This window comes from Vombatus ursinus, unplaced genomic scaffold (assembly GCF_900497805.2).
Source record: "Vombatus ursinus unplaced genomic scaffold, bare-nosed wombat genome assembly UNPS02014832.1, whole genome shotgun sequence".
Classification (NCBI taxonomy): domain Eukaryota; kingdom Metazoa; phylum Chordata; class Mammalia; order Diprotodontia; family Vombatidae; genus Vombatus; species Vombatus ursinus.
The window spans coordinates 22,205,510-22,221,591 of record NW_020954610.1 but is presented as its reverse complement, the minus strand read 5'-3'; the positions used below and the strand labels follow the sequence as shown (position 1 = coordinate 22,221,591).

At 34.5% G+C, this 16,082-nt stretch overlaps 1 pseudogene; it reads left to right on the top strand.

Moving 5' to 3' along the window:
- Window positions 1–14,479: 14,479 nt before the first annotated feature.
- Window positions 14,480–15,278, top strand: LOC114025712 (annotated as a pseudogene).
- The last annotated feature ends 804 nt before the right edge of the window (window positions 15,279–16,082 follow it).

Sequence of the window (16,082 nt, the reverse complement as noted above, 5' to 3'; positions counted from 1 at the left end):
TCCTTGCAATTCCCCTTTGATCAGCCACTCAATTCCCCTTCATGTCCAAGCTCTGGAATCAGCAACCACCCCGGGGCTGCACCAAAACTGGTCCCAGACCATGCTCCTCTCTCACCTAAGTCCAACAGACCTTTTCTACTGACCTTCTAAGTTGTCTTTGGCATTTGTGGACTGAGAAGTCTGGAAAGCACCACAGATGCCTGTGGTTCAGTCCCCTCAGAACTGCTCCAGGTTTGTTGAGGCCAGGTCTTTGTCTATGTGGCCTAAGATTAACCATGTTCCTTTCCCAGCACAGTGCAACAGACCTTTCCCATCAGCCATCCAGATTGTCTTTGGCTGGAAACTTGTTTCACTCAGTCTTTTTGTAGCTTCTGCTGCTCTAGAACTTGTTTAGAGAAATTTTTACAGGTTTTTGTAGGGGTTTGGGGGAGAGCTCAAGCAAGTCACTGCTTTTACTCCACTATCTTGACTCCTTGGTTTTTCTATCATCATCCATTCCAAATATATTCCTCTCCTGTTAAACAATGTGTGAACAAAGAATTTTCAGGAGAAAAAATAAAAGCATCAAATAAGTCTGGTAGTACATTGAGAATCTGTTAATATAGTTTCTCATCTCCTCAAAAATAGGACATGGATGTAATTATCATTTCTTAAGGGTAAAGCTTGGTCACAATTACACATTTATCATTGTTTTTTTGTTTGTTTATTTTTAGGTTGCAGTTGCTGTTCTTTTCATATATATGGTTGTAGTTATTTTGTTTATTGTTTTCTTGCTTCTGCTTATTTCATTCTGAATCCCTTCATATAAGCTTCTCAAATCATGCTTCACTAGCATTTCATATTATCCTTCCAAATAGCACAGTAATATGTATAACAACCTCTTTGCCCATTTCCAAAAAAGAATTGGGAGTTACTGCCATGTCTATTGTCATTTGGAGGATATTGGATCTGCTGGTCCAATTCCATCCTGAAGTCAGGAAAAACAATATATTCCCAGCACTATTGTGCTGCAACTTTCCCTTGTCCCCAATAACTTAGGAAATTTCTTCATTATTTTATACTTAAGGCAGATATTCAGATTCAATGCATTTCATTATTTGATCTGAATACTTGGAGTAGGAAAACAAATTACAGTTTGACACTGCATGAGGTAGCAAATAGGGAAATGCAGAGGAAAGAATGTGTAGGCAACATACCAGAAAACCTGTCAGAACTCTTTTATCCCTGCTATTGTTTCTGAACAATCTGAAGAGTAAGCTGAATGGGAGAAAAAGAGATTCCCACTTTGAGAGTTTACACATAAATAATAAACATGACAAAACAAAGACTCTATGAATATTTGACTTTCAAACCTAAATACATATTAAGTGGCAAGGTTGGGACTCAATCCTAAGCCTTCAGAATCTACTTCAAATTCCAAAATACCACTACAATAATAAAAGTAATACAGTTTTTTCTATAAATATTGAAAACCAATTTAACCAGAATAATGTTACTTTCTATAACGTATTGTCACAGAACAACAATGTTCATTTTATGCTATTTTGCATCTTTGGGTTAATCAAGACCTCTGTAATTAGCTTTATCAGTGAAAATTGGTACTAATCTATATTTTTTCACTCACTATCTGGGTTGTCTAATGCCAAATTAAATTTTATTCCACCACTTTAATCTAATCATCATCATTATTTAAGTGACATAGTTGATAGAAGGTTAGTTAGCCTTGGAGTCAGGAAGACATAAGTTCAAATGTGACTTAAGACTCTGACTACTTGTGTGACCTGGAAGAAATCATTTTACCTGTCTATCTGTCTCAATTTCTTCATAGGTTAAATGAAGATAACAATAGCATTTAACTTCCAGAGTCTTTATGAAGGCAAAATGAGATAATGTTTGTAAAGCACTTTTTCAAACCTTAAATACTTAAGGAATATTAGCTGGTTTTTTTTGTTGTTGCTCTGTTTGAGGTTACAGTTGTTATTTAATATTCTTTGAAGTAGACTCTACATTGAAGATGAAAATGCTTTAAAAAAAACATAGAAATCTATGACATAATTGTGAACAAATATTGAAAGACCAAAATGAATACAGACAAGGATAGAGTAGAAAATGTTATTTTCTTTTTTTAACAGCTTTTTTTCTTCTCTTTTTTATTAATTAATTTATTTTTAGGTTTCATCATTCACTTTTTTTTTTAGCCAAAGATAAGAACATCCTCTATATTATCCAGACTCTTAAGGAATATGAATGTTAATAAGCTATTATTATAAGAATTATATAAGAATTATATTTATATGTAATTATAAGATTATAAGAATCTGAGCAGTGGCTAGATTTTAAGAATCTGAGTACCTTTATGAGTACAAGATGGACTTTATATACAGAAAGACTGTGGGAGAGATCTAGGAGTGGCCAAGTCATCTAAGGGATTGTGAAGTAATAGAATGCTAGGGACCTGGACCATGTGGCCAAGGGAGAATGGAGCCTGGCTAGAATTAAGGGTTTGAAGTGGCCTGGGGCCATAGGGAGGTAAGACAACGGAGGACTAGGCTAGGATAAGGGTAACAGAGAATTGGGAGATTGGATATAGTCACAATGAAAGGCCAGTTGATGGGATTATAGCCTGGGGGGTACAACAGAGATTTGGCCATGTGAGAAACTCCAGGGTTTTTTTTTTCCTTTCTTGGGTGCAGATTCCAACCCCCACAAACAAATGAAACTCAAATTCTTTTGGGGTAAGGGGTGAAGATCTTGCTTCTGAAATTGTTTCCTGCTGGCTAGGGGCATAGAGCTATCCCCACCTTGAGGGGGTCCTAAAGAGGAGGTTGACTGGAACTGAGCATGAGCTGCATCCGGGGAACAATGGGGGACATTAGCTGGTACTTGCTGTTTGCTACCAACTGTAAGTGAATGGCCTGTACTATGGAAGACACAAATGTGACAGAAAAGAATGCAGGGCCCACATATGACAGGATAAAACATCCTTACCTCTGTTTGGATTCAGATAATTCAGTTTTCTAACCATGCAGTATCAAATCCACCTCATAGCCAGACTCAGGAATAGTCAGGTGGGTAACATTCCTTTTCAAAGGAACATAAGGGGGAAACTGAGCCAGCAGGATCCCATCTTAGACTGAAGCTAAAATTGTCTTCTCAGCTTTTCCTCATGCTGACTTCCCATAAGTATCACATTCTGTCTGAGTAGCTTGTGACTTTTCTCTCAGATGGTGGTTTATTGATCATCAATGGATTATTGTGATTCATCAGAAAAGTCAAAATAAAATTGTATGAGCTTCTACCTCAAAACAGCAAGTTCTACTAATTACATCTTAGGGAAAAACTTTTCCAGGATTTACATCTCAAACTTAATTTTGTCCTGGGGTAAAAAGTCAATCATTTAAAGATTATTTCTATATACTTGCAAATTCTCAGCAAGAAAAAAACCCAAGCAAGCTTTTTGGCAAGTTTACACATTAAAACAATAACCAACAATAGCCAAATTATTTTAGCGGTAATCAAATTATGAAAAGTTGTTTGATATAACTATTATAAACAGTTCACCAATTTGAAACTTGAAACAAACCCATTACCAATCAGGTGACTTCAATTTTGTTAAATGCATTTCCAAATTATTTTACACAGAGAATCAACATCTCTTTGGGATATAGCCCTAGAAGTGTTATTGCTGGGTCAAAGGGTATGCACATTTTTATAGCCCTTTGGGTATAGTACCAAATTGCTCTCCAAAATGGTTTGATCATTTCACAACTCCACCAACAATGCATTAATATTCCAATTTTCCCACATCTTCTCCAGGATTTATCATTTTCCTCTTTTGTCATGTTGGCCAATCTGATATGTGTGATGTGGTACCTCAGAGTTGTTTTGATCTGCATTTCTCTAATCAATAGTGATTTAGACCACTTTTTCATATGACTATAAATTGCTTTAATTTATTCATCTGAAAACTGCCTGTTCATATCCTTTGACCATTTATCAATTGGGAAATGACTTGTATTCTTATAAATTTGACTTAATTATCTATATATTTTAGAAATGAGGCCCTTATCAGAGACACTGGTTGTAAAAGTTCTTTCCCAGTTTTCTGCTTCCCTCCTAATCTTGGATACATTGACTTCTTTTGTGCAAAAACTTTTCACTTTCATGTAATCAAAATTATCCATTTTTCATTCCATAATGTCCTATCTCTCTTGTTTGGTCATAAATTCTTCCATTCTAAATAAATCTTATGGGTAAACTATTTCTTACTCTCCCAGTTTGCTTATAGTATCAGCCTTTATATCTAAATTATATGTCCATTTTGACTTTATTTTGGTATATGGTGTAAGATTTTGGTCTATGCCTAGTTTCTGCCATACTCTTTTCCAGTTTTCCCATCAGTTTTTGTCAAATAATGAGTTCTTATTCCAGATCTGTGGTCTTTGGGTTTATCAACCAGTAGATTATTACAGTCATTGCCTACTGTGTCTTGTGTACTTAACCTATTTCACTGATCCACCAGTCTATTTCTTAGCCAGTAACAAGTAGTTTTGATGATTGCTACTTTATAATACAATTTAAGATCTGGTATGGCTAAGAAAATACTATTTTCAAAATCTAGTGTGAATTACTTTTTCTTTCCTATGGGAGTGGATCTAACATTATCTCTATCTGCAGAGTTTTGATTTATGATAGCATATTGTCTGTAGATGGAGCAACTTATTAGGATTCAGGAGACCTACATTGTAGTTTCAGCTGTTTGCATTCCATTTTTATCATCTTTCAAATGAAGGGATTAGTCTGGATGATTACTTAGGACTTTTTTTTCCCACTAATACTCTATGCCTCTGGGTTCCAGTTGATGTCAGATTGAAACCATATGGAGACTTCCATTTCAGCAAGGGTTAGTTCCAGTACATATTTTTTCATAATTTAGAAAGATTAAGCACAAGAAGAGTGACCATTTGCAAGTTCATTGAAGTTCAAGTTGTATGCTAATGATGATGATTTTAGGTTTTTTAGACTTTTTCTTAGATTTCATTTTTTTAAAAAATCCTTACCAGAAATTCAGTTTTAGTACTTAAAAAACAATAATATCATTTATATGGAACACAGGTTTTTAAAGCACTTTATACATATTGTCTTGTATGATCAAGATTAAGCAAGGATTTCAACCTTTTTTAATTACAACAAGGTCAAGGCAATAATAATTCAATGTTTAAGGCAAATCATTGTTTTCCTCTACTTCCACCCTACTAAATCTTACTGTATCTCTAAGTAAAAAGAAAACTATGTCATAAACATAAATATGAATGAAATCATCAAGATGAGCAACAAAGGTAGAAAAATCTTGAATATACCAAGCCAGAGAATACCAGACATTAGAGTTCAGAAAAAAGATCATGTTTCATGGTCATCACAAAGCTCATTTGCACAAGGGAATGCCATATGATATTGTATACAAGGGTGACCTCTGACAGTTTCTTCTATCTATAATAGCTGACTTAAAGGTTCATTGTCACCCATACAGCCCATTTATTTCCTCCCACATCCCACATATGCCAATTAGTGGTCCACTGAATTAAAATCATTTGTTATGAGAAGTACAATGCTATTGCATAATTGTGCTTCATTACAATGGACAAATTTGCTGATTTTTTTTTTCACTCAGTTATATGCTATTGAGCATAAAGTGGCACTTCGCCTTGAGTCTCTGTATAAATCTTTGGATTAATACTTCAAAGATACATATTGAATTCCTTCTTAAGATTTCTATCTTATTGCCTTGTAGATCTTTCTGCCTAGTCTTCTTTTTTCTTACATGTGTCAGTGAAAGTAACCTTAATTCTTAATGACAGAAGAAATACATTATTGCCACATGCAAAGAGTTTTTTGTCTCTCATTGTACAGTTCATTAATATCCTCTGTAAAGTCATTTTATTTTCCCATTTGCCATGAGATATTTCTTTTTTTTGTATTTATGTTTTTTTTTGGTTTTTGGTTTTTTTTTTTACCCCTCTTGATATTAAATGCCTCCAAGAACTATGATTGCCATTCTCCTGAGGCAAGTCACTTTAAAGCACAAAATCCTTTAAGGTTACACCCATTGTAATATATCAAGCTACCATTACAAAATATCTCTCCCCATGGTTTCATTCTTTGACGTGATTCCCTCATACTACTTAAGCAAGATTCTCCTCCTTTTTTCCCATCTTTTAATCCCTTCCTTGACTTCTTACCCATTCACTATAGGATTTTTTTTCTTCCCAAGAGATTAGAGGAGTCATTTTCCCTTCATTGTTCTCCTAGTGTTTATCTGCAGCAAAACAGAGTAAAATTATTCTCTTTCATAAAATGTAATATTGCTATCATACATTTGATATTCCAACCACTGCCAAAAGTTAATTTACCTTGACAAACCCAGTTCATTTAAACTTTTATGGAATGATCTCTAATTCACTTTTGCTTCATTTTCCTCTGGATGATTCTAACTTGTCAAAGTTCTTCATCTTTGTGGACTTAGAACTTTACAAAGTATTCCAAATATGATCAGTCTGACAATGTATAGTGGTACTACTCCCTCTCTTGTTCTAGCTATTGTGTCTCTCTTACTGAACTCTGCCATTATGTTATTTTTTTTCATCTATCATATGATATTATTTCATGTTATGCTTGGAGTTAGTTGTGCTTTAATATGCCTTATGTCATATTTCTTAAATATAATTATTTGTTTTTTTTTGTAATAGCAACCCAGAATTTAGAATTTAGCACTTGTTCTTTAAACACAGCATTATTGCTTAGGTAGTCAATATAGAAGGTCTAACCAAGAGGGAGGGAAAAGTATTAGCTTTATTATCACATGGTCTAGGTTCAACTCTTATCTTAGGCCTACTCTAGACCTAGGCACTAGGCCTTGAGCAAATCATTCAATCTCTTGGCTTTAACTTTCTCATCTGATAAAATGATAGAGTGATATGAGACTATCTCTGTGGTCTCTTCCAGACTTGAAATTATAAGTAAAAGATATTATTATTTCCCTTTTGAAACTAAGAGAAAGTGAGACAGAGCATTGAAAGACTTATTTACAGTTACTCTAGTCACTCAGGTAAGAAGTAGGAAAGCCAAGTTTCAACCAACTTAATTCTAACTTCAATTCAAATGTTTTTGCTTGTTTTATTTTTTTAAATTATACTATTTCTCTCAGACATATTTGTCCACTACAAACTTCTGGAGAATATATTAGGCATGTGAATCTGTTGTTTTAACAGATCTAAAAGTACTAGTCACTACCATCTAGTCTTTCTGTATACTTTTGTCTGAGCTTGTAACTAGGACTAGGGAGATATCAGAAAAGTTGAAAAGAAAAAGTATGTGAAAAACATATCTTAGTCTCAAAGAGAATTGGTCAATGGTACTAACTGGGGAGGTATTATTTATGTTCTAATCCTGGGGAAAGGTATAAGATATTTACTCACTTTAATTTAACCATTTATTAATATAAGTCAGAGAGTCTCAAAGCCAACTGAAGGTCTCTTTTGTATGTCAAACAAGCAGGACTTTGAGCCTGATTAACAAAAAGACTGAATTGTATTGTGCAAACTATAACAGTTTTTAAAGGAAGAATGAGAACATGACAAGGACAGACACGAGAATGTGAGAAGGAGGTAGCAGATACTGAACAGAGCAGTAGTAATAATAAATGAAGAGAACCTAGATTAAAATGAGGAATTCCTGGCCCAATTTGATACACACAGGAATATGAGTAAGTAGTAGGAGAGTAGTCAGGTAATGATGGTATCTCCAGATTAAGCTGAAAAGTTCCTGTTTCAAACTGAGAGTTGTAGGAAGTGAACTTGGAATAGCAAGGCACAGAGCCATGATGTAGGAGGGGACAAACCTATAACTTCTTTTGAACGGAACTTTGAGTACTATAGAAGGTAGGTCTTAGGGAAGTGTTTGGTTATTGAAGAATCCTACAATCTTTTGCTTTTTGGGGATGAGGAGAAGCTAAATCATAGATTGGTACTATACATATGAAGCAGCTGTTTTAGAATGTGTGTGGGGGGGTCATAACCAATGGAAAAACCTTTTTTTGACATCCTATAGACTTTGTTGTCATTTGCATTTCTGTGTCATGTGTGATTTTTTGTTTTATGTCCCATTGTTATAATCATGGTGTTTGCAAGGCACATTTAGAGCCATTTTTTTTACAGGTATTTGGAGTGGTTTAGGGGAGAACTCAAGCAATCACTGCTTTCACTCTGCCATCTTGTCTCCGCCTCCGTAAGGCATATTAAAATACCTAAATGGTACTTGCGTATGTTCCTGGGGAAAGTCCAAGTTGGTGCACAAGCCACAAAGAAATAAATATTATGATGCCCTAATATTGAACCTGGCCCATGTGATTTCAGACCTACTTTTTTTGTGGCTCTTAATCATTGGTTCCAAAAGTACATTTTTTTTATTAGGTCCACTACCTTTTTCACAAGTTCATACTAAGTACCGTAATTCTCATGATTATGTCAATAATATCAACATGTTAATGAAATCCATAAATGGAGACCAAAAGGATAGATTTTTGAAACAAAAATATAAGGAATATGAAAAGAATTCAATAAATAAATATGAGTGCTTCATTTTTACCATGAATTAATGAAAGAGATAAGCTTTAAAACAATTAAATTTGAAAGATTTTTAAACTGAAGTCTTTAAGGTCACTACCTACAATCATATCAAAATATATGGCAATAAAAAGTGAGGTCTTCTACGTGGAGAATTGTCACCATGTCTCAAAGTAATAACATGGTAGGTATTTCTGACAAACTCATCAATCTGTTCAAACTGGATGTAACTAGTGTTTCTTGCATTCTGCAATTGTTTGATTTTTTGTCATATCATTGCTTACAAACATAGTATTTTTCATCTTTCATTATTGCTTTTGTATTGTTTCCTGTGTATGTTTTTATTTTTTTATATTATACATATCTCTGAGTGAAGTAAATTTTGCTGTTTTTCTCCTTTTTTGTGATTTGATATTTTTGTATGTCAGATTACATCTGCAGCCAATTGCAAAGCAATATTCCCCTTTTTTATGAAGAAAATCACATTAATATTCTTTACTTTATTGCTCAGAGCCTCCTAAGGACAAACTTACCATAAAATGTTACATATATCAAATTTAATTTGCTGCAGAGGAAATGGGCATAGTAAAATATGCTTTGGCAGTGGTTTAGTGGAGAATGACCCATTTTCACATTAAAGTGATAAAATCTATATGATAAAATACATTAAAAATGTAACATTTCTGTTACTGAGATGCCATATTTAGATCAAAATTGTAGTTTCAGCTTGAATTGGTACAATTTGTAAATGAATCAGATGCTCAAATGTGAAAATAAATTTAAATATATTTGCTTTTCACTCTATGCTTTTTAGATTTAGGAGAGCAAAGTAACCTGTAAATAATGTAATTATTTTCATCATACATAAAGAATACAAACTAGTTCAAGATGCTTGATGCTGTGAATGAAGCTAGAAGAGGAAAGAAGGAAGTGCTCCAAGTAAGAGTTATGTCAATCCTATCAAACTATAAGTATTGATTAAGCATACACTATCTTCTAGGCTTTATGCTAAATGTGAGGGATACAAAGAAAAAAAACAAAAACAGTATCTTTCTTCAAGGAACTCATATATTAAAGGAGGAGACAAAATGTCTATAAATAGGTATATATACATACATACACATATGCATACACATATACATATAAACATATATACACATGCAGATACACACATATACATATAGATGGAAAGAAAGGGGGAAAGAGAGAAAGAGAATCTAAGGTCATCTTGGGGAGGGGGTTTTGCACTAACAGCTATGATTCTAATTTTGAACTGAGATAATGACAAAGTTGTCCTTCAGCTTCAACAATGTATGGGGCCAAAAGCATAAAATTTTGCTGTTGTTGATTGGGCATTTTCCAGTCATGTCCAACTCTTAATGACCCCATTGGGGTTTTCTTGGCAAAGATACTGGAGTGACTTGTCATTTCCTTCTCCAGATCATTTTACCAGAGTAGGAAACTGAGGCAAAAATGGTTAAATAATGTGGCCAAGGTCACACAGCTAGTAAGGATCTGAGGCTAGATTTGAACTGGGGAAGATGAATCTTCCTGATTCTAAGCCTGGTACTTTATGCACCGTACCACCTACCTGCCCTCAAATCATAAAACATAGGCTTCTTGATTTTTTTGTTTGTTTTGTTTTGTTTGGTTTTGTTTTGTTTGTTTTGCTTTGTTTTGTTTTGGTACAAATTCATTTCATAAATCTAATTGAACTGGAATTCTAGAACTCTGTTTGACACAGTTTCTTTGTTCTTTCATGAATCACTGCAAAAACTATTACTAAAAGGATAGCTACCCATGTTTTGTTTGTTTGTTTTCTTTTTGTTGACAACAAGGAATTAGGAAAAAATCTATCTATCTATTGGGGAATGGCTAGGCAAATTGTGGCACACGCTGAATCATATCATTATGAAGAATTCAGAAAAGTTTTTGAGAACATATCAACTGATGTAGAATGATGTAATAAGAACCAGGAGAACAATATATACAAAGATTGTAAAAATGTACATGACAATAATGCAAAACCAAACACATACTTAACAATATGCAATTTTAATGAAAACCTTATCCTTGAAAAAAAGGTGAAGATTTCACTTCCTTCCCTTCTTTATTAGAGTTTTAGAACTATGGGTATACTATGCACATTATGAGGCAGTAGGTAGAGCAGTGGATACAGCCCTGATTTTAGATACTAACTGGTTGACACTGGGTAACTCAGTTATTTTGATCTGCCTCAGTTTCCTCAACTATAAAATTGGATAAAAATAACAAAACTTTCTAGGTATGCTATGGGGAACCAATGAGATAATATTTGTAAAGTCCACAGCATTTGTCATAGTAGGTGCTTAATAAATGTTTATTCTGTTCCATGCATAAAGTATAAGATTTGGTTGAAGTATTCTTGAGATTGCTGAACTTCTTTCTCACTTTTTTTTGTGATAAGGGATGATGTAACTGGATAAGGAAGGGAAAAGGGATTAATTTATAACTGAAGGTAATGTAAAAGCACTATCTTAACATTTTTTAAATAAAAATATAAACTTATGGCAAGAGTAGTTTCATCCATGAAAGTCTTGTGAGACTATCAGGAGAATGTGTGTGTGTGTGTGTTTGTGGTTGTGTCTGTGTGTCTGTGTATATATATGTATGTGTGTATGTGTGTAAATACATACACACATGTATGTATATGTGTATATGTATATATACATATGCATATATGTGTGTGTAGCTAACTAGAAAAAAGAATAATAAGTTTGTACTGTCACCATGAAAGAACTAAGGAATTCCTTGAATGAGAAAACTTGATTCAGCATAAAGCAATCCTACCCTGCAATAATGTGTTGCGATAGTCTTCATTGTTCAATTAAATGGAACTTTTGGTCACCAAAATGACAGAAATTACATTTTTGACTCCATCAGCTTTGAACAAATAATGGTATTTTTGGGAGTGTCTATTAGAATGGATAGGATACACACCATTATTAAATAAACAGCAAATTACAGTATGTACAGAGAGAGGCTAGAAAATATTAGTTTATACAAATTTGTTATTTATACAAATTTATACAAATATCTAATTACCTAAAAATTGTAGTCTGTTGCTAATAGAATTTTTTTAAAAAAGTGAGTTTATGGAGATTTGATGAAGTAGTTGAGGGAAAAAAAACAGTAGTGCAATTGAAAACCAATTTTTATTTCCTCATGAACTAAATTAAACATCGTTAATCTGGAAATTTGAAATGAATCATTTTTCAGCTTGTCAGCCATTTATAAGTTGAGAGCATACACAACTGTAAACTTTTCAGCAATCACTAAAGTACTTTACACATTTCCTTTGTATTTTGTCTCAAAGAGAGGATTTGTTTCTAAATTATCTTATACTTGAAATGCCAGAAGTCTAATTGAGAGATGGGGCCACATTGATCAGCAATAATTCTTCATAATTGCAAGATGATTTATGATCAGGAAGAGTTAGATTGAGATATGATTCCAGAACTTCTAACATTTGGAAAAAAAAGATACCCATTCTTTGGGTATCTTTTTTTTCCCAAATGTTGTTATGAGTATTAAAAACTTCCAAATACCAGAATTAGACCTGAAAATAGCTATGTGGAAACCATACAAAACTTGAAACGGTGCCCTTTCATATCCACCACCCATGTGAGAACCAGAGTTCAACTCCAATATGAAAATCAAAATCAAGAAATAATCCAGGAAAAAAATGAACAACAACAACAGCAACAACAACAAAAAAGAACCTAACCATAAAAAACAATTATGGTGATAAGGAAGATCAAGACACAAATTAAGAAGACAATAAAGTCAAAACAGTTACAAACAAACCTCAAATAAAAATGTGAATTAAAGAAGCCCAACAAAACTTCCTAGAAGAGAATAATAAATCATTTTCAAAATCAAATAAGAGTGGTAGAGGAAATAATCAGCAAACAAATGGAAGCAAAGGAAGAAAATTATGAAAAGACAACAACTTAGTAAAAGACACATGAAAAGAGTGCTTAACAAAATAGTACCTTAAAAAGAGAATTATCCAAGTAGGACAAAAGGAAAACAAAGGTTTAAAAATGCGCTGATGAAAATAACTCCATAAAAATTAGAATTGGGGGAACAGTGGAGCCAAGATGGCAGAGTAACAGGAATTCACTAGAACTCTCTCAAATTCCCCTCCAAAAAACTTCTGATGTCAGGGTAAAACAATTTTCTATTCCAAGAAATATCAGGAAGTTGGTAGGATAGCTCTGTCTCACTTGAGTGGTGGTGGGTCATCTGAGTGGAGTATACAGGACAGTTGTATCATCAGGACATGGTGGTCAGAAGAAGTCAAAGAAGGACACTTTCAAGGTCTGTCTTAAGAACTTTGGGATTGATTTGTGATATAGAAGACACTGGCAGAGGACCACTCATAATGGCATGCCCTCATCAAAGAAAGTGCTATGTTCTATGAGCAAAACCAAATTTAAATAGCGCAAATGAAATTCAAGATGTAGAAATTTAGATAATCCATCCCAAATGTTCACATGTACTATTTGTGCCTGACATGTGGTAGAACATTCGGAGATTGTATTAGCCTGACCAGTCACAACAGACACACTGTAACTTGACTCTTGCATATTGATGTCATTTTGGTCCTATTTGAGAACAAAGAACAACCACCACCAAACATCATTAAGGCAACAGCTTTGGGAGCTCTCAGGACACAGAATATAAGAAGGCTGGACAAATGGTCAGAAGGTGATTACATGGGACCCTTTGCTGGCACTGAGTACAGGACACTACACTGTTGTATTGCACATATAACAGCTCTGAGTCAAGGTCGCAGGATGAAAAATCAGGTGCACTGGACACAGTTCTGGGGCACAGAAGAATGCCTATGAAGCCTTGTGGGCCAGAGTACAGGCCAGAAGAGTAATAAACACACCTCTCCTTATACCATAGCACCTTGGAAGAACTGAAAGCTTTCAGACTCCATAGAAGTAGCTGTATTAAAAAATAAAACAAAACAAAAACCTAAATCATGGGACAGTGCCCCCTCTATGCCAGGAGCACAGCCAAACATTAACATGACATTAAATGTCATTTAATGTCAATGTCAAATTAAATAAGCTGGAAAAATGAACAAACAACAAAAGAACCTGAGCATGGAAAGTTACTGGAGATAGGGAAGATCAAGACACAAACCCAAAGGAAGATAGGAAAAAGAAAGAAGCTACATGCAAAGTCTCAAAGAAGTCAAGTTGTCCGTACTCATATAACAATGTTCTAAATCACTGTGGACTGGAGAAATTGAAATGAAAACAACAGTGAGATACTACTTCACACCTATCAGATTGACTAACATGAAAGAAAAGGAAAATGATAAATGCTGGAGGAGATGTGGGGGAAAAAATAGGTACACAAATGCATTCTTGGTGGAGTTGTGAACAAGTCCAGCCATTCTGGAGAACAATTTGGAACAATGGGTTAAAGGCTATAAAATTGACCTTTGAACCCTGACCCAGCAATACCTCCACTGTCTGTATCCCAAAGAAATCAAAGAATCTATTTGCACAAAAATATTTATAGCAACTCTTGTTGGTGGTGGCAAATAATCCGAAGTTGAGGAGATGCCCATCACTTTGAAATTGACTGAAGGAACTGTGATATATTATTATGATGGAATACTGTTGTGTTATAAGAAATGATGAATAGGGTCATTTGCACAGAGACATAGCCTGACAAAGTTTATGCTCTCCAATGGAAAGCTATTTGTAGACTTTCGACTGCTCCACTGCCTCTACCTGCAGCAGATTTCACACTTTAGCTCCTACCCATTTATGTTGAATTAAAAGTGGGGCACCATGAGTGGTTATAGAGTATTCATTGGAAGTTTAAATCCAGCAGCCTGATTTAAAAAAATGTAGAAAGATTCTTTAAAGGATATAGATAAATAAGAGACATTGATCTGAAGAGGGGATTTGGGTTTGTAGAATCTGAAGACCCAAGAGATGCTGATGATGGTGTCTATGAACTTGATAGAAAGGAACTCTGCAGTGAGTGGGTTGCTATTGAACATGCCATGGCTTGTTCTCAAGGTGGACCAGGAAGAGGGCAATATTCTGATTGATTTAGTAGCTGTCATCCCCAAAATGATAGGAGAAATGCCCCACCTGTTATGAATAGAAAGTCATCTTATAGTTGAGAGTTTATCTTCATGAGTCAGCTAGCAGTCAGAGATTTCATGAGGCAAGCTGGGAAAGTAACCTTTACAGATGCTCATAGAACTAAACTAAATGAAAGGTGGTTGAGTTTGCCTCTTACAGTGACTTAAAGAATGCTATCAAAAAATTTTCTGGAAAAGAAATAAATGGAAGGAAAATTAAACTGATTGAAGGCAGCAAAAGGCACAATAGGTTGAGAAGCCAGTCATGTTCCCACACTAGGAGCTGTTCTAGATCTCAGAGTTGACCTCATTCTCATAGCTGCAAATCTTACAGTAGGTACAGAAGCTGGAACCATAGGAAATCCTGATCTGTTAGTAGGTCATCTGTGCCTGAGAAGAGCCAGAAACGAGGCTCTTCAAGTAGATATAAATATCCATCATCTGTGGATCACCAGAGATCCAAATCTAGGTCTACATCTGTTGACAGTGGCATTTGAACTGTAAATAATTTGCCCTGGGGACCTTAAAAAAAAAGACAAAAATCAAACCATACTTGCTAAAAATCCTAGGAAGTATGTGCTTTCCTTTTATTGGGGGTTTGGAAGGCGTGGCTGGAAATCTTTGTAAATGTGAACCACTAAGGGTTGTTGAAAACTAATTGTATTAAATGTCTTTTCATTTTCTTTTTTTGCTTTTTGGTGAGGCAGCCAGGGTTAAGTGACTTGCCCAGTGTCACACAGCTAGTTAGTGTCAAGTGTCTGAGGCTGGATTTGAACTCAGGTCCTCTTGACTCTAAGGTCAAAGCTCTATCCACTGTGCCACCTAGATGCCTCTTAAATGCCTTTTGAGAAGCAAGTATATATGTGTGTGTGTGTGTGTGTGTGTGTGTGTGTGTGTGTGTGTATATATATATATATATATATATATGTATATATATGAACTAATGTAACGTGACTAGAACCAGGGGATCATTATACATAGCAAAAAGCAATGCTGTAATGATGATCTCAATGGAAAACTAAGCTACTCTGTTGCATATAATATTTCATGTTATACACTTCCAAAGACAGAACTGATAAACTCTAATGCAAATTGAAGTACTTTATTTTTTACTATGTTTTTACTGTGGTTATTTGTGACTTGGCTATTGTGGAAATGTTTTGCATGATTTCATATGTGTAATTTCACATATAGTGCTAACCTTCTTAATGGGGAGAGGAGGTGCTGAAGGAGAAAGAGTATATAGAACTAAAATTTAAAAATATATACAATTTTAAAAATAGACAAATACTACATATTTT